This window comes from Mustela erminea, chromosome 20, assembly GCF_009829155.1.
Source record: "Mustela erminea isolate mMusErm1 chromosome 20, mMusErm1.Pri, whole genome shotgun sequence".
NCBI classification, from domain to species: Eukaryota; Metazoa; Chordata; class Mammalia; order Carnivora; family Mustelidae; genus Mustela; species Mustela erminea.
In genome coordinates, this window is record NC_045633.1 from 10764162 (window position 1) to 10787057 (window position 22896).

At 50.7% G+C, this 22896-nt stretch overlaps 1 protein-coding gene across 1 annotated transcript in view; it reads right to left on the reverse strand.

Annotated features, from left to right (window-relative positions):
* The window catches only part of XYLT1 (xylosyltransferase 1), a 292830-nt gene that overhangs the window by 264179 nt on the left and 5755 nt on the right, over positions 1–22896 (reverse strand). The window lies entirely within an intron of this gene.

Genomic DNA, 22896 nt, shown 5'->3' on the forward strand with positions numbered 1-22896 from the left:
CCAGTTTCTAAAATACAGTGAAACTCACTCTCCTGGACTCTGGCATCATTTCCCGGCGCCAAATCCCGCTTCAGAGTGCTTGCAGCAGGGAGGGGAAGTACTAGTTTTGCTTGGTGCAGCCAGCCATTTTGGACGGGACCATTCATCCTCTGGGGCAAATCCTTCCCCCCTTCAGGGTGGGCTGGATTTAGTGAGTCACGTCTAATGGGCAGAATGCGGCAGGAATGGCGGTATGTCACGTCCAACTCCCATGTTAGGAGCTCCCTTCCCCCAAGGGCTCACTTCCTTGATCGTTGGCTCTAGGGGAATCTGCCTGCCCCACTGTGAGAGGCCCTGTGGTAGGGAACTGTAAGAGGCCTCCAGCTAACGGCCAACAAGGAACTGAGGCCCTCAGAGCAACAGCCTGTGAGAAACCAAGGCCTGCTACCAACCACGCGAGGGGGCTTGGAAGCGGCTCTCGCCTCTGTAGAGCCCTCAGATGAGACTACCGCTCCGGCCTTCGATCAAATGCAGAAGGGATTGATAACTTTTATCTTTTCTGATAAAAGGAACACATACTCATGGAGAAAAATGTAGATAATAAAGTTCAAGAGGGACGCCGAGCTGGAACACTCAGCTAAGCTCTTCCTAGAGAATTAACCCACGGAAAATGTGAGATACATGTCTGTTATTTTACGCCATCAAGGTTTGGCATCATTTGTTACGCAGCAATAGGGAATTAATACAGCCCCACACTCAATCGACTTGAATACCATTAAAAATACACATCCCATGTTGTAAGGAAAATGGGCCCGGAAGTATAGATAGTAAGCTCCTTTTAGTTCGGTAAGACCAAGGTAAGTGAGGGGCGCCTGGGTGGCTCTATCCTTAAGTATCTGCCTTCGGCTCAGGTCATGATCCCAGGGTCATGGGATCGAGCCCCACGTTGGGCTCCCTGCTCAGCGGGGAGTCTGCTCTCCCTCTGCTACTGCCCTCCACTATGCTCATGCTCTTTCTCTCTCTAAAATAAATAAAACCTTAAAAAAAAAAAAAAAGACCAAAAAAGACCAACATAGGTGAGAAGACATTTGGAGATCCCAGAGCTAAAGTTAGGTCAACATTCTGAAGGCATTAGATGAATCTGTGCTTATTCTGTAAAGACAGAAATGAACAGACATTGCTGCTAACCCAGTTAATATAAAGGGACATAGAACAAAAGCTTCCCTGAGAACAATTTTCAACATGGAAACACAACCCGCCATTTTGTCTATTTTGTCACCTTGCGGACACGTGCTCCCTCACACAACAAGTAAGCAATGAACTGAATACTATCAGAATGGCGTCTCAGTGAGGACCCACACCCCTATCTAGTTGTAGTCAGCCCAGCTGTATTCTGTCTGTTATTTGTACCTATTCTTTGATTTTAGTTATGTGGAAGAGTAGTTATGTGACAGGCCACAGAGACACTGGACCTGCATGCCAGTCCCCACCTCATCCCAGACTCCTTGATAGCTATGTGACCGCAGGGAAATTTCCTCAACTGCAGGATCTGGATGATAAGATCCACCTAATCCTACCAATGTAAGGTGCCAGGCATTTATGTTCGGAAGTGCTTGGCACGGTCTAGTGCCCATAGTTGGCCAAGAAAATACACGCTTCCTTGTGTAACCTCCTCCTTGACTCTCTCTGTGATTTGTGATGACCCAGACTGGACATCCCTAATGGGCGTGGACCCCACATTCTAGGGTCAAAGAAGTCCGCGTCACGTAGGAATTTAAAGCAGAGGAGAAAAGCCAAGTTCCCACACTTACTAATGGTGTGGCTGTGAGCACTTTGCCCTCATCTGGAAAATGGGGGTAACACCATACATGCCTCTGTTCTGATGGCTGAATGAGCTAATGGAGTTAGAGATCCAGAATAGGGTCAGGCACACAGTACGCATTAAATAAATATTAGATATTTTGTTAAATATCTTAGGTTAGTCTGTCATTATTTAACTCACTACCAGTTACATAAAGGTCAAACCCCGCTCATGGAAATGTTTTGTTTGGTTCACACAGGGTATTACAAAAAAAAAGCAAATTTGAATTAGTTGCCAAAATATATTCCAGATGACTGAAAAATTCAAGTTTCTGGATTCTTGTAAAACCTGAAAAAGCACATAATCCTGGGCCTGATTTTCTCAGAGGCAACAGGCGACTGAAGCCAAGGAGCCACCGTCCACTTAGGGGAGAGCCTTCGTTCTTCCTCACCACAGTCCTCACTGCTCCCTATCACCCCACACCTGTCCTACAGAACATACTTACCCACCTGCCTGGCTTTAAGGGCACTGGATTTTTGACACTTGCTTTAATTTCTTAAACACTTGCCTCCATTTAAATCCTAAGGCCTTTTTTTTTTTTTTTAATATCAAGTACTCTAAGTAGCAACTGGCAAGAATAGATAATGAATAAGATTAAGTCTTCCCTAAGGAAATCCACAGCAAGAGTAAGTGGCAGATAATGGCTGAGGATAAAGATAGAGTCAGATCAAAAAAAGGATAAAGATCCAGCTCTCTGAAATAACCCTTCCACACATGACTCAAAAATGAGCTGCCAGAGCTTCAGTATCAAAATAGTTGCCCCCCCCTTGCTCCTGTGATGGTTAACTTCGTACAGCCATTTAACTGGGCCATGGGGAGCCCAGACATTTGGGCAAATATTTTTCTGAGTGTGTCTTTGAGAATGTTTCTGTACAAGATTCACATCTGAATTGGTAGACGAAGGAAAGCACATTGCCCTCCCTAATGTGGTGGGCCTTATCTAATAAGTTGAAGTCTGACTAAACCAAATAGGCTGACCCTCCAGCAAGGAAGGGGGAATTCCTCCTACTTGACAATCTTCACACTGAGACAGCGGCCTTTTCCTGCCTTCATATTCAAACTGAAACAATAGCTCTTCCTGATTGTTGAGACTACTGGCCTCTGAATTAGAAGTTAAGCCTTCAGATCTCCCGGTTCTCAGTCTTTCAAACTTGGACTGGAAATACACTGTCAGCTCTCCTGGGTCTCTGGCTTGCTGACTGCACATCTGGGGACTTCTCAGCCTCCATAACAGCATGAGCAAACGCCTTACAGTTAATCTGTATCTATATATCCTATTGGTTCCGTCTCTCTGGAGAAACCTAATATGCACTCTCCTCCCCCACAAAAGGCTGTTTTCAAGCTGATGGTACTGAGCTGACAACTGCTGGCAGATCAGCATCAAAGAACCACACAGGGCCCTTCTCTTCTTGCAAACTGCTGTGTGAGCTGAGGAGGCTCAACTACATGGAGGTTCACTGGCTGTGACAGGTGGCCTGAAGGGTCCTTTTTTAGATCCTGAAGGTGCCACAGCTCTGGATTTTCAGTGAACTCGGTGGGTTCTCCTGCCTTGATAGAAGGTGCAGAAGCCATCCCAGGGGATGCTGGGAAGAAGTGGAAGCATCCTCCCAAAAGCCTTTGCAGCTCTCTTCCTGCTTCCTCCAGGGAATGCTGGGAAGAAGTGGAAGCATCCTCCCATAATCCCTTGCAGCTCTCTTCCCAAGTCCCCCGCATATTCCAATTCTAGCTGTCTGCATCTTTAGTCTCTCCAACGAGAGAAAAAAAAGAGACCACCTCATTCCCACTGATTTCATGGGTTAACCCTCTTCCAAAAGTAAATTAAGAGTGGTGTTATGGGAGATTTGCATTTTCTTCTTCATACGTTTGTCTTTGTTTTCTAAATTTTTCCTCAATGAACATGTGTTGCTTTAATCAGCAAAGATACTAGAAGTTTTCCATTCATTCTGCGTCCGTTCCACAGAGGGCAGTGTAGCTCAGTATTTAGAGACTGGGGCCACCAAAGCCAAGCTGCCTGGATGTGAATCCTGACTCTGCTTTGTGACCTTGAGCAAAGATCTTAATCCCCTTCATAAAAAGGGGGTGAACAGAGTAGTTACCTCACAGGGTTGCAAGGACTAAAAGTCAAACTAAGGGCTTAAAATGCTCTTGGCAAACACTCCTTAAATGCTTATTTAGCCCTACTATTGCTGTGGCTTTATAGTTTTTATGTATTTCCTATGTTCATACATGGTATTACATTTATACAATATACATACGAATCGTATTATATTTATTGAGCACCTGCTGTAGGACAGGCATTTGAAATATAGTAATAAGCAAAACTAACCCCATGATCCCACGGGGCTCACCCTAAATGGAGGACAAGATATGCGCGTGCACGCACACACACACGCACGTGCACACACTCACTCCAAGTCATTACCAAAGGTGATGGGGGTAATTTCCACAAAAGCGGTGTAAGTAAGAGGCCATCTTGGCTGGGAACGGAGGTAAGGATACCTTTGATCCTCAGGACGGCACTTAGCACCCAGAAGATGCTCACAAAATAGCAGCTGAATTGGAGCTGATTGGACTGACTTCAATCAGTGGCAGAAAGATCTTCAAGAGCTGAGGCTACAGACCCATCCCTCACCTAAGGAGGACCCCCCTCTCCCTGGCCCGGGTCACCACTGTCTTTTTCCTGCCACCATCCCTCAGCTGGATGACCTCAGAAGAAAAGACCCAAACTGGTCTTCCTGACTCCATCTCACCTTCTCTCAGGGCTCCCCCTAACACCTAGTCCCCAGATGGATACTGAAAATAACACTTTTTGTTCTGAAATAATTTCAGACTTGCAGGAAAGTTGCAAAGACGGCCCAGGGGGTTGCCCTGTGCCCTTGGCCCAGCTTCCTCCACCATCCACGCCCTGCCTCGCTGCAGCTCATCTGGCCACAGGAGGAGGTCGACACTGGCGCGAAACACTAAACTAAAGGCTTGCTTTGAATTTCACCAGTTTTTCCACTAACGACCTCTGCTGTTCCAGGATCCAATCCAGAAAACCACACTGTGTTTGTCATCATGTCTAGAACAGGGGGATTGTTCTAAAAGCTCGATGCCAATCATTTCCCCACCTTAAACTCCACAAGGCTTTCCCATATGTTTTGGATGAAAAGTGAATTCCAGGCGCGAGTTTCCAAGCTCCACGCCGTTGAGCCCCTCCGCCCCTTCCCTTCCCCCACGTCTCGGTCACGCTCCCCTCCCTCTGTGTGCTCCAGCACACAGGCCTTTGGTCCCTTCTTGAAATCCCAAACTTGGCCCAGTCTCCGCACCTGCTGTGCTCTCTGCCCAGAAAGTGGTTTGCCCATACGGTCTCCCAGGTGGTTCCTGCTCAAGTTCAGGTGTGGGGCGTGCCACCTCCTCCGAGAGGCCTCCCTCATCATCCCAGCCAAGTTGGCCCCACCCCACAGCAGTCACCCTCTAGCACGCACATCCCTTCTGCTGCCATGAAAGCGTGCCCACTGCTTCTTGAACTGATCCTATTTATACATTTATGACCGATGGCCTCGCCTCCTCCGTGACACAATGCAGACCCCTTGCCCGTCTTGTTCATTTCACGTAAATTCCTAGGACAGTATCTGGCACATGGCAGATGCTCAGGAAATATTTCTAAAACTAAGAGTAGAAGGAATGACTAGATGAAGGAAGGGTACCTGTTTCCAAATGTTCACAGATGTATCCCAGGAATCTAGAACTCCACCTGCATGGACTAGGTCTTCAGAAATACCTCTTGAATGAAATACTGGTCACTGACTTGGCCCAAGCACCTAGCATAGTGCCTGGCCCACAGTAGGTGCCCAATAAATAGTTGTTGGACGAATGGTGCCTGAACACACGTTGTCCACTTTCAAGGAAAGAGGTGACCCCACAAAAGGGAGTCAGCTGGAGGCCATGCTCCTACCCAAGAATCTCTCTCAAGAGGGTGCCAGCAAGGAACGCTGGGAGCCTACCCAGCAGCTGCATGGACATGTTTGGAAAGTGCACCAGGGCCGTGTGGGGCTGTGCTGAGGTGGAGGCTGCCACCAGCCGGGCCCAGGACTCTGCGGAGAGGCTCCCCCGGCTTGTTCGGGAAGTCGCACCCAGCATGGAGGCTCCTCCATGGCCCCGGGAGGCAAAGTTGCTGCCGAAAAGGCAGCTGATTAATAGCCTCCAAGGGTCTATTGTCTGAATCCTGTCACCAGAGGAGAAACAGCTGTTTATAGTTTGTTTATTCATCTCCCTTTGGAACCTTTTCGGAGGAAACACAAACACTCGTTCTCCAGGGTGCAATTCGGCAGCTGAAGGGAGCACAGAAAACGGTGTTTATTCTTAACAGGATAAAGAGGGGGGACACTTAGGAAGCTTGGACACTAGTGGGAAGACGGGTCTCTGGGAGGCATCAGACCTCATGGTGATGTCTTGTACACGGTCAGCCTCTGGAAGGATGTCTGAGAGTCTGATCCAACTCCTCTAACTGAAAATTTAGGTAGGCGAGTACCCACAGATATGAGAAACCTGGAAAAGCTCGTTAGGCTTGGAAGTGAGAGAAGAAAGTGACCATCTGTTATTAAATACAGGTGACATCCTACAGGAGGCTACCACGTAGAGTTGTGCAGGTTGGGCACTGCACATAGTTGCCAGTGAAGGAGAAATCTAGCCATGCTCCATAGTCCAGGACTGTTCTCTTCAGAAGAAGGAACGCCTCTCTTATGCAATAACACTGTTTTCTGGCCAACCCATGCCTCCACCTGGAGTGGTGGGCACTTTCCTCTAACACATAAAGGCATGGCATAGCAGCCTAAAAGCAGATACTGTCCACCAGACCAAGCTGAAAACCCACAAGAAGGATCAAGGCCTTCCTTCCTCTCCCACTCTGGACTTCCGGTTCCTAGTATCTTGTCCCCTTCTTTCATCAGATTCATCCATCACCTTCCCGACAAGAAAGCTGAAAAGCACAAACTCCCCATCTGTCCAAGTCTCCCCACAAGATTTGGCTACAAAGCAGAGGTAAGAAGGCCCTCTCACAGCTCTAAGAAAGAGAAGGTACCAGAAACCTTCTGCTGGGTCTGTGGGAAACGGACTCTGAGCTAGGGGCCCAATTCCCTCAGGGATGAAATACGGGGAAGGAGTCCATGTTTGTTCAGAAACCCGGGGTCAGGGACACAGTGGGGGCCACAGGCAGGCTGGGGCAAGGGACAGGGAAAAGGGAGAACCAAAGGTAGAAAAAGCTCCAGTCTAAGGTCAGCACTGCCCTGCAAGTTTAAACACAGAAAGCAGTCCTCACTTTTGGTCCCTGAAGGCCCAAGAAAAACCTCTCCCTGCTCCAGACAGAGGCCACAGCGGCTTGTAAGGTTCCTTAGGCCAGCACGTTCATAGCCACCATGCCTCCTGAATGGTGAGTAGGGACCACTCCCAGAGTGTCTGCATCATGATGCAGACAAAAACTGGTCACAGGCCTCATGCTTGGGGCGGGGGGGGGGGGGGGGGGGAGGTGTCTCCCCGCAGTGTCCAGGAAGGTGCCCAGGTGAAAGCAGCATTGAGATGGATGGGCCCTGAGACACAGCACCAAGCTCTTCTCCATTCCTCGTCCTCCAGTGGCATCTCACGCCCACGCCAGAACCCTCTGCTCCTAAGATGGCGCACCTGGCTAGAGCACAGCTCCATGTCCTCACGCACACATGGCTCTCCACACGCGGCATCCCTTAGAGCTGCATTTTCAAGTCACCCGCTGACTGGCTGAGTTTGCCTTCTTAGACCACTGACCACTTTCTACTCCTCTTATCTAGCTCAGGGGTCAGCACACCAGGACTCATGAACTACCTCTGGCCCCCTGCCTGCTTTTGTAAAAAGGTCTACTGGAACACAGGTATGGCCATCTGTTTACAGACTGTGCCCAGCTGCTTTCACACTCGAGGGACAGAGGCGAGTCATTGCGACAGGGACAATATGATCCAAGGAGCCCAGTACATTCACTGTCTGGCTCTTTCTAGAAAACGTTTGCTGGTCCCTGCTCTAGAACATTTGTTCATGTATTTATCGGCCTTCCCCTTCTAGAATGTTAATGCCAAAAGGCAGGGGCCACTGTTTCGTTCACAGACAGATTTCTAGCTCTTCGTACCTGGCAGGTGCGAAGCACTCAGTAGATATGTCCTGAATGGATGAAGGAATGCTCACCACTGTTCGCACTGCTGAGCGTGAGTGATGTTATCATTGCATCTGGCACATGACGAACCGGGGCTCCAAAGCGGCCAAGGGCACTGAGCAGAGTTTCACGGCTGCTCTGTGATGGCATCAGGAGATGGACCCAGGCCTTTCCACTAAAGCGGGTAGACCCCTCTTGAAACCAGTGGTGTGGCTCCTGCAACTACCCGGAATCTCGTTTCTGCCTGTCTCAGCTCATCTGTGCCTCCGCTCTCGCCCCGCCCGCCCTCCCCACAGGGCTGGTAAGGGGACGAAAGAGATCAAAGCAGCAGTTTTTTGTTTTTTTTTTAAATCTGGGCATTTTATTTTTTATGTTTAAAAATGTGTGGGTCTTTTGTTTTGTTTTTTTTAGAGAGAGAGAGAGAGTGCACACTAGTTGGGGGGAGGCAGAGGGAGAGTGAGAATCTCAAGCAGGCTCCACGCCCAGTGCAGACTCTGATGCAGGGGCTTGATCCCATGACCCCAAGATCAAGACCTAAGCTAAAACTGAGAATCAGATGCTGAACCACCCAGGCACCCCTAAAAACAAATTCATTTAATTGTTATATAAGGGTTATATTAACCCTATGAAGTAGGGACCACTGTCATCCCCATTTTACAGACAGAACGTTGAGGCAGAAAGAGATAATTTGGCTGGTTGGAGCTCATAAAAACAGTTAAGGGATTCCAGGATTCAAGGACTCGGTTTCTAATGACTAGGCAATACTGCCTCTGCTAGAAATGAGGTGAGCTACCTAGGCCCCAAAATGTTAACTTCAGAAAACACAGTGCTCCTTCCACACCTGCTCCTGGTTCTATAGCTGGTAAGGTGTGAGAAGGGCCCTGAAGTCTGCATTCCCACGTAACCCTTCTAAAGACCCAGGGAGCTGCTTTGAATTTGAGACGCTTCAAAAGGAGGCTCAACCACTTGTCAGTGGGGAATAGCCCAATGAGAACCGAGGCCAGCCGCCCCAGTGACCCCTAAGGAGGCCCCTCCACAGGGCGCAGGGCAGCCCAGGCTTCCCCCAAGCCCAGGGGCCACGACCAACGTCACAAGGCAGACAAGAAGGAGCCTCAGAATGTCCCCTGGCCTCAAAGGACGAGGGAGTCCTCTTGCCTACCCCCTCCTTGGGCAAGCCTGTAGATTGTAATCTCTGAAAATGGTTTCCACAACTCAGTTAGCAGCAATGAATTATTCACAACCTCACTTCCCACAAACTCATAGACTGTCACTGTTAGCAAGATAATTTCTGGACTCTGCCCAACAGCCCTGCTCTATGCTGTCAGGCAGCCCCCTGTTCGTTTCCTCCCCTCCCCAAAGACCCCCAGAGCCTGCTACCCACTAGCCACGTTGACCCTGGGCAGAGAGATGGTGAGGGGAAGGCCCCCAGGTGTTCAGAGCCCGAGAGGGTCCCAACGGCCAGGGGCCGTGTGACTCACTTTGGGCTCCTGGGGCAGAATGTCTGATCTCAGTTTAATCCAACTGGAAAACAGGGCTCAAGAATTCCAGACCCTCTGCCAGGCTCTGGGATGAATCCCACATTATTTTATAAAATGCTTCGGGCTCTAAAAACATTGTGTTCTCTAGAAAGCAGGACTTGTGAGGGTCTCCCAGACACGGCTGTCACCCTGCCAAGTTCATGGTCAAGAGCATTTGCTACTTGGCAGGGATTTATGAGCCATTAAGACCACCATTAGCATTTTTTTTTCCTCCAAAACACTTGAGGCTGTCTTTAGGAATATGTTCTCACATCTCCGGAAGAAGAAAAAAGATGCTACCTGACACCCCCCCAGGAAGCCTCTCAGGTTCCAATGTTGGACCCATGAGGGGCAGTGCACGAGCTCTGCCAGTTAAACAGGCGTGATTTCTTGCAAGCCACCTTTGCTCTCTCAGCCTCGGCTGCCATGTCTGGCAAATGGGAGAGTAGCAGGACTTGCCCCTCCCCCAGAGCTGTGGTCAGGATTATGTAAGACTGCGCGTGTAAAAACACTCAGTACCTAGCTGGCTCCATCACGGACATCGCCACTTTTCTCCTTACTTCTAAGATCCCGTGTCTTGCTAGAGGCATCACGGATTTCCTAAGTCTGGGGCCAATGGGGTGTGTGAGCAAACATGAAGAAAATGTACACACCAATTGGTAAAACTCATCCTGGGTGAATTTTAGAAATGCTATTTACTAAACAGGAAAAGTATGCAGCTAAAAGTGAGGTCAATTATGATCATTATTACAATCTCTACCTTAGTTTTAGGTGAGAAAGCAGGGCGTGAGGTCACGTGCCTGACTCAAGGCCACATTGCTGTTCACAGCTGACTAGGAGCAGGGTCCTGTCCCCTACGCAAGGGGGAGGGAGGGGAGAGGGGGCAAGAGAGAACCAGACAGCCCCACGTTGTGGCTCCTCCTCCTCCTCCTTTCCCTACAAAGATTAATAGTAATAATACTAGGAAGCACTTCACGGTGCTTAGTATGTGCCCAAGGCCTGTGCTAAATGAACTACCTGTATCCACTCACTTATTTTTCCCAACAACCCCGAGATAGACACCAGTACCCTCTTGTTTTACACATGAAGAAACTGAGGTACAGCAACTTCGTCTAACTTGCCTAAACTCACAAAGCTTGTAAGTGACAGAGCTGAGCCCAGATCTGAACTCAGGAGGCCCAGCCTCAGAATCCACCTACTGGGGCACCTGGGAGGCTCAGTCAGTGGAACCTCTGACTCTTCATTTCCGCTCAGGTCGTGACCTCAGCGTTGTGGGATCGAGCCCTGGGTCAGGCTCCGTGCTCAGCACCAAGTCTGCTCGAGGCTTTCCCCCCTTCCATTCCCCTCCCCCTCCTTGCTCACTCCCTCTCTCTCTCTAAAATAAATAATTTCTTTAAAAAAAAAAAAAAAAGGAATCCCCCCGCTTACCTAGTCCATCATACCCACACCCCGCAACTGAGACAAACACAGCCAAGAGGGGAAGTGGAGGGAAGCAGCACAGAGATACTACGCCGTGTCCCCTGCTCACACACAGGGGAAGGGCTCCTCTGAGCCTGGAGAACACATCCACGCTCTCCTGGGACTGCTGAGGCCTCCCCCAGGAAGAAGCTGGGAGAGAGGACCCCCCCCCCGCACCGCCTTGTTCCAGCCATCACTTTAAGGACGGCTGCATAGTAGGTATTAGGTAACAAGGGGCCGCTGGGAGCATGCGCTCTGCAATGGCCTGCCCGGGAAGCACGCAGACCCGCCCCTTACCAGCTGTGCAACCCTGGGGGAGCTACTTCCCCTCTCTGTGCCCCACTTCCTCTCAACGCTCACAGCATAGGGAAGCATTAAAAGGAAAACGCTTGGCACGTGGTGAGTGATTAGTATAGTGGTTCCTGCTGTTATTACTATTCTTATTATCACGCATCGTCAGTGTCGCCATCCATCCACCGCTGGATCAGGTACCAACAGCTTACAGTGAACCCTGAGGTGCTGTCAGTGTGGTGGGGGAGCTGAAAAGAAACCATGCGGCCTGTTTTAGAGAAATCCTTGGCCTCTGGCTCTTAAAATCTCATTTTAAAGCTGGGCTCCCTAACTCTGGCTTTTAGAGCAACTCATCATCTGGTCTCTCATGTGATTTCCAAAGGAAATGAAAACACAACTGAGCAACTACTACGTGCCATTCGCTGTTCCAGCACTGGGAGTCAGCAGGCCAGACAATCGCCATGACGTTTGGTGGGGAACGTCAATAAGGTCCTAAGAGGCTGGAGTTTATCATCAAGCAGAAGGGGGTGAGTTCCGGGGGGGAATAAGGACCTTTTCTGCACACCACCACACCAGAACAGCTGCCTGCACATGGAGAGGGTGTGGAAGGCTCCCAGAAGCCACCTCTGTGTGGTGTGGGTCACAGCTGGGACAAGGAAAGGTGTGTGCAACCTGGTCACCAAAGACCACAAAAGACCTAAAACTGAGGATCATAAGAGGCCCCCTAAAAATCCCTTAGTCCGTTTTAAAGATGGGGGGAGACAGAGGCCCTGACAGGCCGCCCAAGGCCACACAGAGCAAGTACAAAACAGGGACTGGTGCCCAGCGGTCCTGGCTCCTGGAAGTCTAGATCTGCTTTGGAAAGCGTGTGAGTGATCCCAGCATGGCGCAGCCAGTGTAGACACGGCTTCCACCGGGGCCTGGGGCCAGCAGTCCCTTCCCTCAGTCATCTCCGTGTGCCGACGCCACCCAGCTGGGGCGGGTGAAGGAAGCCGCTATCAAAGAAGGGGACCCAGGAGAGGCGCGTACCCATCCAGAGGCCAAGGCAGGGAAAGGGCACCTCATGCCGGAGGGGCAGGGGGCCCTTGGAAAAGCACCCCGCCCGCAACGGTAAGTGTGTTTTCTTCGGGAGGTGGAGGGCCCGCCGCAGCGGAGGCTCTCTGGAAAGACCACTGGAGACAGAACGGTTTCATACCATCGACGGTCACCTTTGCTGCGTTCCGCCTCCAAATCACAGCATGTCGAGGCCAGTCCACGTTATTAGGTTCTAGGGAAACGGGGACAACGCACCCACAAACAGAGCCCAGGGAACCTTGGTGAGAAAGCGCATGACGGTGACCAGAAGCTACTGCGGACGCTGCTCCGGGCTCTTCCCGGCTGAAGCTGCTGCTCTTGCTCGAAGAGGTCACACTCTGTGCCCCTCTCCCTGCCCCCCATCCATGCCTGACCATCTTCTAGTTGTCTCATCTTAAATGCCACCTCCTGGCAAAGACTGCCATGATGACCCCTTCTCCACCACTCATGGTCCCCCCAAACAAGACACGAGCTAAAGGTGGGCAGGGACCCCATTTTTACTTAATGTTCCTAGCACAGTGCCTGCCACACGACAGGCTCTCGGAAACACGTGTTGAATGAATAAGTAAGTAGGGCTGAATGCCCCGGGGAAATCTGTACAGCTACGTGCTCACGTCGGCTCTAGCACACATCCCCATTGGGGGATGGCCCATGGCCGTTGCTGGGAGGGCACTGAAGTCAACCCGCAGCTAACCAGGCTGGCATCCGCTTCCTGCCGGAGAGAAGCCAGCTCCATGCTTAGGGAGATCCGTGCTTCTTGCGCATCTGCCCAGGGACCACTCTCCAGTCCCCTCCGACCCCCAGCAGGTAATTCCAGGGCAAGAAGACTGGCTTTACAAGACCCCGGGCAGGTATCACATCTGGGGGCAGAGCTCGCTGGGAACCGGCAGAAGAGTCAGCGGATTCTGCAGAACAAGAAGACCTGGCAGCCTTATTATTCACAAGGACCGTCCATGGGAAAAAAGGACGCAAGGTTTCCTTTACCTCAAGAGAGACTACCCCATCCACCTGCCCAGATACCATGAAACTGCAGGGACGCCTCCCCACAGCTGCGTTCGCTCAACCAGCCTCCGCAGAAGCACTGAGCAGCCACGGGGACTGAGGAACCTGCCGCCCGTTCACTGACTCCAACCGCAGGAGGAACCAGACCTAACACTTTGTGCTGGCGCGTCGTTAGAGGACCTCGTGGCGCAACGCCTCCACGCTTACGTTACGTCATGTTTCATCAACTTCTGTTTTTATTTTCATCTACGGCCCTTTCCTACTTTCTTTTAGTTTCTTCTCAGTGAGTTAAAAAATAAAAACTGGACTCTCGTGTTAATCATTTTAATTTTTCATGCGTAATGTCAAAAGCTTAAGTGTTTTGGGGCGCCCAGGTGGCTCAGTCAGTTCTGCGCCTGACTCTGTATTTTGGCTCTGGTCATGATCTCAGGGTCATGAGACTGGGTCCTCATGGAGCTCTCCACTGCGCATGAGCCAGCTAAACATTCTCTCTCTCTCTCTCTCCCTCCCCGCCTCCGCCTCTCCCCACCTTCCCACCCCAGCTTACTCACTCTCTCTCTCTCTCAAAAAAGAAAAGAGGCTATAAATTTTCCTCTGGGCCCAATGTTACCCTCATCCCATTGGTTTCAATATGAAGTATTCTCATTTTCATTGACAACCCTAAGATCAGAAATTGTAGGTGTGGCTTCTTCTCTGATTTATGAGCTATTTAGAAGAGGTTTGTTTGTTTTAACGTCTAAGTGATTCTGCCTTTGAGAGGCTAATTTTACATAAATCTTATTATTCTATGAATGAGGCCTGAAATATTTCTACTTTTGAAATCTATTGTATTTCTTTCGAGACAAATTAATTATGAAGCTTAATTAGGGTACCTTAGCACATCTAGGCAACAGTCTTTAAAAAGAAAAGGCCATCCCCTAGAAAAAACATGGACACACACACACACACACACACACACACACCCATCTCTGAAGAAGAAGATAAGCAAACCATTAACTTGGTGGGAGACCCAGAACTGCCAGAATTTAGGATTAAGTTGCTCCAGTGTAGGAATTCCACAGCCAGGAATCATATCCACGATGGGACTGAGGCTCTGCTGCCCCATTTTAAAGACTAAATCGGAGCCTCCCAGAGATGGAGCCAGATGTAAGATTAAATTACAGCTGAGACCAGGTTTCAATGCCACTCACCCCTTTGCCACGGAGTCCAGCTTTCTCCTCAAAGGAGTATTAAACCAGCAGCTGACAGTCTCCTCTGGTGACCTTCTGAAGAGTGTTCATTGCACAGGGCACAAGCAGTAAGCGGGCTCATAAGACAAGTGGGACTTTATTCCTGGGGGAGAGTGGGCCGGCTAGAGAAGGAAGCTAATTGGGCTCTTCCGACAAGCCCCAACAAGACTATTAAGTCATTTTTCAGGCAGTGCCAAGCAAACCTGCAAGATGGGTAGATCCCAGGGAATCCCGTCACTCTCCTCCCGACCCTGGGAGAAGCTTTTGCCTACAGAAGTGTGGCAGTGCCTAGTGGAGGGCCGAGCACGCAGGAGCTAATGGAGGAAGGATGCATGCTGCTCAACAGTACTGGGGTGGGGGGGGGGGGTGGTGGAGGGGAGGGAGGGCGGGGGAGGTGGGCACAGGAAGGCAGCTTCTCAGGGGGAGTCTCAGCTCCAAGGCCGTGGCCTACGTGCAACATCAGCCGTCCCCAAAGGGACACCTCAGCACAGTGTTTCAATGAGAAATGACACATGCTCCTGGAGGCTTGAGATCTGATTGGGGACGTAAAGCTGCAGTCGTCTGCTTCAGCAAGGAAACCAGAGCCGCGAAGAGATAAACAGAAGTCAGTCAAAGCAGGGAGAGTGACATGGAGAAAAACTCGCCTAATTCTGCCAGACCTGTTTTGCTGCATGAAGATAAGAGTCATTTGGACAATATGGCTTCAGCATAAGAAATGAAATGATGGCACCATTCCCAAAAGCAAGCCAAAGGAGTGAATGTTAGGCAAGTTCCCAACATCCTTGAAGGTTCCGAGCTGGAAGAACAGCACACCCTCAATGGACTGTGGTTCTACTGACCCTCTGTTTTGCAAAACTAATTACTTCTTTGGAAAGTAAGCTTGGGTCCAGAGTTTCAGCACACGCAAGTACCACCAGGCAGGAAAAGTAAGACTTCCAAATGAAAATACCTTTGTCAAAATCAACCTGTTCAAAACAAAACTGCCCCCCCCTCCAAAAAAGTACTTAAACCAGTTTCTCCTAGGTATAGACCTAACAGAAATGTTTACCAAAACTATTTGTTTAGCAAAGGACCTGCACAAAAATGCTCAGAGCATCGCCCTGCCCCAAACTGGGAATCTCCCAAAGGCCCATAAACACAACACAAATGTAAATTGTGCTATATTCCAGAACGCACTATGACACGCACACGTGAATGAACAATTACAAACATGCGACATGATATGGACACAGGGTCAGCAAAATGTTCTGTAAAGGGCCAGATTGTAAAGATCTTGGGCTTTGTGGGCCACATGGTCATTGTCCAGACTACTCAACTCGACCATTGCAGGGCAAAAAGCAAGTCACGGCCAGTATGCAAATGAACTGGACATGGCTATGCTCTTATAAAGTTTTATTTATGGTCCCTGAAATTTCGATTTCATATAGTTTTCCCATGCCATGAAGTGTTATTCGTCTTTTGATTCCAACCCCCCAACCACTTAAAAACGTGAAATCCATTTTTACCCACAGGCCACGTGGAAACTGGCAAGCCGGACCTGGCCTGAGGGCTGCAGCTGGCCAACATCTGATATAATCTCACATCACCTCATCTCACATACTGCTAAGCAAAACAATCCAGGGATCAAGTTGCCCAGATTGTGTGATTCTGTTTCTCAAAAGAAACAAAAGTAACCTACGGGGTCAGAAGTCACCATCAGGGCTGCCTCTGGAGATGTGGGAACTGGAAGTGGGGAGGGGAAGGACCTTGGCAGGGCGTGGACCGGCAGGCAGCGAGCTCTCGGGCTCTGTGCTCTGGACCTGGGTCCTGGTCACAGGAGCATGGCTACTAGTGGAGCTCTGAATTTTATGGTTTGGGAACTTTGGGGTACTCATGTTCCATTTCAAGATAAACTTCCAGAGTTGTTAAAAGTCAAGGCAGGCCCACTCGATGCGCTTCAGAAACAGAAATGTAAAGAGAACCACGGCCGTCCTGTTAGATTGGCCAAGAGTCCCTCACTATGGCCAGACATCAGCTGACGCCAGAGTATTTAATTAGGGGCAGATCTGAGTCTCCACCCTTCTAGGTGTTACCACATTTGCTTCTAGAGGGAGGTCATTCCACGGTTCAAGGGATGGCACCGACCTCAGACTCCGGTCAGCGGTCAGCGTGTTCCCCGGGGCATTTGTGGGGAAACACACCATTCACCTGACTCCCTGCTCCTCCTCACAGGGAAAGAGGCCATCAATCCCGTTATCAGAAACAGCATCTGGCAACCCAAGGGGCCTCCAACCTGCAGCGAAGCCCGTGCTGGACCCACAGAAAGGAGGCAGGCCAGGTCTGGCTTCCGTTTGATTCTGAGGGAACAGGCGGTTAATTATTTCTTCTTACAGTCGGCAGCTGAGTCTCACTGAAGCCCGCGCTTGCAATTACCGCTGTAATTATTATTTTAATACAAATCAGCAACATATCAAAATATTACCCTGTCGATGCTCCCTCACCACTCCAAGACCAGCGGTGGCGGGTGGAGGGCGCCACCCCGGTCCGGCTCCTCCGGCCAGGACGGCGGGAACTCCGGTGAACGGGACTACCGCCGCGGCCGGAGGCCCAGCTCCGCAGGGCCCGACCTCCGTAAAACAGTCACGTTTCGCACTTACCCTGGCGGGGGTGACGAGGAGTGACCCACCAGCCACTGCCGGGTCTCGATGCTTCCATCCACGCAATGGGCGGACAAGCAGTGCCAACTCTCCCGCAGAGCCATTCGCAAGAATAATCAGCCGCAAGGGCTCTCGGGAAACATTCCGTGACGCACGCACGCACGCACGCACGCACGCACGTGTGCACATGCGCATGCATGCACGCACGCACGCACGCACGCACGCAGGGCAGGGGACGCCCAGGCTGCAATTCTGGGGCTCTGTGATCAGGGTCCCCCGTCTGTGAAGGGGGATCAAGTCCGGAAGCTGCGGTCCGTGATTCCTCGGGGGAACCCAGGAGGTGCTGCTGAGCACAGTGCCTGGCGCCCAGCGAGCATTTAACACAGAATAGCGCGGACTCGCACCGTCCTCCTCCTCCTTTGAGAGCTGAATGCTCGGATCCTCACACACAAATAACCAAGCCAGGGGGACGGGCTCCGGGGTGAACCGGCAAGTGGGGCCCTAGGCAGAAGGACAGCCCCTACTTCCCTTCCCCAAACATGTGCTTCTTTGGTAACGAAGACCGGAGTGTCATATTCTTTTCTTTCTTTCTTTAGAGAGAGAGAGAGGAAGGGGCAGAGGGAGAAGGAAAAAGAGAGAATCTCAAGCAAGCTCCACACTTAGCACAGAGTCCGACCTGGGGCTCGAGCTCACGACCCTGATACGACCTAAGCTGAAATCCTAAGTCAGATACTAAAACTGTCTGAGCCACCCAGGCACCCCCAGAATTTCAAATTTTTAAATACGAACTCCAAATTAGCTTTTTCCTTGAAATCACAGATGTGTAGATGTTGGCCAGTGATTTCAAGTTTTTTGACCAAAGGAGGAGGAGGACGCGAACTCGGAGCTGCTGTTCCTCCAGCTGCAGCCCAGACCCGGCCCACGGGGAGCCAGGTTTTGCCCCTGCGGTACTTCCTCATGTCCACTTTTGTTGGGGGTTCGAACCGCCGGCTCTCTCTCTGATGGAGAGTTTGTTGGCTCGACAGGACTTTTTTCACCCTAAAAGAAAGCCAAAGTAGCAGTGAACCTCCGGACCAAAGAAGAGTTGATCTGGGCCGTGCCCACTTGTGAACCCGGCCGCTTTCTGTGAACCCCACCTCTGCGTCACCACCTCTACCCTGGTCACTTGTCATCACCTTGTCTCCTAAACAAGAGGGAATCAGATGTAACAATTCTGAAACCATTCCTGAATAGGGTGAAGGGAAAAAACAGGTAATGAGAGTATTTTACATCAGGAATGGAATCTTTGTAACCGCCTGATGACAAGCAAATGGGGTTCTCTGCTTGTGTCTTTTATAACAGCTGCCCCTTCTGAGCTGGGGATAAAAGAAAGAGAGAAAGAGAGACAATGAATAGGCTTTTATTTCAAAGAGAACATCTGCAAAGCATGGTCCTACATTAAAAAATAAACAGAAAACAGCCACTAGTCTGGGGAAAAAAAAAAAAAAGATTTCCCATTACATCTCTAATTAATAAAGCCCCATTTCACAAGGAAAGAAGAAAAACAGAAAGAGAACAACTTTCCCACATCCCCAAAGAGAGGATGCTTAATGAGGTAACCCCTGGATTCCTTGATCCGTCTAATCTGGTTTTAATACTATCCTTAAATAATGTATACATTAGCTCTCCACTACCAAAAACATTTGTTTATTTTATTAACGTGAGCCCGGTTGAGTGCTAAGACTCTGCGAAATTATCATGCTGTCCTTGGGCTCTGTTTTTATTGCTTGTCTCCTTGCTCGTTATAAAATGATTAGCTGTCTCCACTGCCCTTTTGAATTGCTGTTCAGGTTGCAGTGCGGTTTGTTACCCCGGTTCTGAGCATGAGAGTCTTGATTCGGGGTTAAGTTAACAGAGTCATTACGGGCCCATCCGGGTACTCATTCATCACGGTTAATTCCAGGTGCAACACATGGGGGACTCGCAGACACAGCCAACGTGAAGCGAACGCTCAGCATGAATCTAAGAGATGCACATGAAGGGTCCAGACCCAAACCCAGAAGACGGGCCGAAGAAGCCCCATCACTGTAGGAGTGATGCAGAGAGCAGCTGAGACCGTCAGAGAGGGCCAGTAACCGTGACTTCCACTCAGACAGACCCAGAGCACGGTTATTCCTAACGTCTCACTGAAATCCTCTCCACTCAAACATCGAACAAAATGGCACCACAGTTGATCAAAGGAGCAGAGTATGTTCAAACTGGGGAACCCAACGTTTCCCGAACTTTGGTCATTCCAGCACCCCCCTGGGAGGCATTCAGCATCTAAACCGAGGCCAGGATTCGGATTAGAATTAGGGCTTGGTACTATTACTCAGGCATGCTCATTATGTTTTACCAACTTGTCTCCCTTAAATGCCACTTTATGCACAGGCTAAGCGATAAGAGTCCCAAGTTTTCGTTCTGACCGAACAGTCATATTTGTAGATTTTCCCTAATATACTTAAAAGAACTATATAGTATTACAGTTTTTGAAAATATTCACCCATTGGGCACAAAAAGATGAAAGTGATGGTGTGTGTGTCCCCAACGGTGCTGGAAGCCAAGCCATGGTGTTCCAGAATGTTCCACCCTTCCACCTGCTGCGACCAGCTCTCTGGCAACTCTCTCCATCCTGACCTGTGTTACTGGAGTTGGAGGTTGGAGGGAGCCCATGAAGTGCAGAGGCAGACAATTCAAAACAGCATGTTCGCTGCGTTCCCACCAAAGGGGAAACCATTAACCAAACCGTAGAACACATGGGTCTGTTTTGTTGAGGACACTGCCCTCACAAGGGCCTGCTCCTTGTGAGAATCTGCACCTTCTGGGTACACAGCAGCAGCGAGGGAGGGAAGGAAACCTCCACCGTGCCCAGGGGAAGCAGAAGCAGTCGCGGTAAATAAGTGCTGTGAATAAACCACATGGGGATAATTGAAAGGTGACCACAGACACTTATTTTTAGCTCATCACAGTGAACACAGAGATCGTCCAAACAGAGGCTGCAAATTCAGCAGTCCAAAGGGGCCAGTTAGGTATCACGGGGGAAAGAAAAGATCCAGGAGTGTGTTTGGGGCGGGGGGGGGGGGGGTGTGTGCTCATGAATCTGGAGGGTCTCGGGGACAGCCCCTCCCCCGCTGGGCCAGTTGAAAAGCAAGAATGAGGGCCCAGAGCTGTCAGATCTTGTGACTTTTTAGAGGCATGCCCATAATCCCCATCATGGCACAGCATATCTTAATCCTGAAGGTTCAGTGCCTTTTCGTTTGCACCTACTGTGTGGGCCAAACCAAACCCGCCCACCGGCCATGAATCTGAGGGCCTCTCTTGCAAACATCTGTCATAATGAGGCTGCATCAGGAAGGAAACAGGAGCCCCCATCGTGGGCCAGAGCTGGGCCTCATCGCCAGGCCCTTCCAGCTTGGTGCCTTTCTGGCACCCACGATCAGACGAGAAAACGGAGTCCCTCAGAGGAGAAGTAACACGTCCGAGTCACACAGGTATGAAGGGTGGAGCTGGGCGGTGAACTCCAGATGTCAGAGCCCTGGCCCCGCCCCACCTCCACCCCACCCTGCCCCACCCTGCCCCGCCCCATCACATGACCGGCCTCCAGGCTCCGCTCCCCCTGCCGCTCCCCCTGCGATCCTCAGGCAGCTCACTGCTCATCTCAGGCACGCCCTCACTGGGCAGCGGAGGATGGGTAGATGGATGGACGGACATACGGACGGACGCATGGATGGGTGGATGGATGCATGGACAGACGGATGGACGTACGCGCATGTGCACTTATGAATGAACAGATTGGGGGGGAGGGAGGGCGGGACAAGGGACTTACTGAAGTGGGCAGAGACTAGGAACACGGTCTGGGGAGTCACCACCAGCCCTCAATCCCTGTAACTGACCACTTTCAGCTGGTCAACACTTATGCAACTTCTTGCCTTAGTTTTTATTATTTGTCATCAGTAAAACAGAGATCACCTTTAACGTACAGTTGTAAGAATTCCTAAAATCATGCCCTCCCGCGGCATCTGGTAGAAGGCAAACTTCCAACGCAGAGAAATCCTGCTCGCCCTCCCCTCGGTTAGCATCACGGTTACAATGTCTGCACCCCGTGAGTACGGGACAGCTGTAGCCAGCTCTCCACCCCGTGAGCTTGACTCCTTTGGGCTTAATCAATGTTGCTCAGGGCCAAGGATTACAGGAAAGGATTCGCTGGGAGAAATGCTAGTCATTAGCACCCAGAGACACATGAGCCTGGATTAGATACCCAGATAAGCCAGCGTCATCTGGGCTGGGACAAACCAGGCCAGAGATGGAACAGACTCTTTTCCCTGTCTGCAGAGGCCCTGGAGGGGCAGATCCTCCTTCAGAAGAGACTCAAGCAATACCCTTCGGTGCCTCCTCCTCCCCTCCTGGCTGGGGGTCTGCACGCCTAGGCCCTGACACTGACAAGGCCAGGTTCCCTGCTCAGAACAGTGTGGCGCTGGTTAAGGTGACACCGTCCCCCCTCTCCCTGCCACCCTCTCTTCAACATGCTGCTTCTGTGGGGGAGGGGGCAACCCTAACCACAGGGACACAACCTGATGAGTATCTGCAGGCAAACGGGTAGTTTCTGTTGCAGGCGGAAGGAAGTGCCCACGAGACAATCAGCCTGCGTGTTCTTAGATACATCCCTGCCTTCCCCGGGCTCTTGGCGGGCTCCTCAGGGGCTCCTCCAGAGAGAACCACAGAGCAGCTGAACTGAGCTGGCGGAGAAGCAGGAAGCCCACTGAGGATGAATGAAAGGTCGTTTCCACTGGCCCAGGAGCCTTGCAGAGCACTCTCCTTCCTTCCTCTCCTGGCTGGAGAGAGCTGAATTCAAAACTCCTTCCTCCCAACAGCACAGCAGGTCAAGTTCAACCCTCATACGTGTGCTGCACATTTCGCCATCAGGTGATACCTTCCGCTCAGGACCATAACATCCTGTGCTCGGGACTGGGCTTCCTGACTGAATCAACTACCTAGGCGCCTCCTTAAATGAGTTCTGCAGAGAGCAGAGCGGGTAAGAGCCTGGATAGTCTGGGTTCAAATCCTGGCTCCGCCATTTATAAGGTGAACCCTGGGAAAGTCGCTTAAGCTCCTCCCTCTGCCTCAGTTTCCTCCATCGCGTGAGGTTTAAATGAGTTCTCGCTTGTAAAATACCTGGGATGGGGCTTGGTTATAGTAAGAACCGGGATGACAAAAATACACATTCACTGAAAAAATAAAGGGGTTAATGCATAAGGGGGGCTTTAAATGGTGCCCAGCGCGTTATCGCTGCCACACGGAGACTCATTACTGTTACTGTTACTCCCTGTGTCATCATTTAGGGGTCTGACGGCACAAAAGCGGCCTATCTGCTCCTTTTCCTAGGGTCAGCACATTTTTGGAAATCTGCAGTCAGAACTGAGCGAAGTGGGATGAAGACTTCCAGGAATCACGTGGCTGCATCTGGGGTTTTTCAAAGAACAGCGCAGACACGGCACTCAGAAACCCATGGGTCCACTGGACTAAGGCGGACCTCGGTTTGTTGCCCCACTCTGCTACTCTCCCCTCTGCCCCCGACTCTGCACTCTCGGGGAGCAAGCCGCTTTGCTTCTCTGAGCCTGTTTCTGCAGCTGTGAGAGGGGGGATAGCCACAGTCCAAGCCCATACAGTCGGGGAG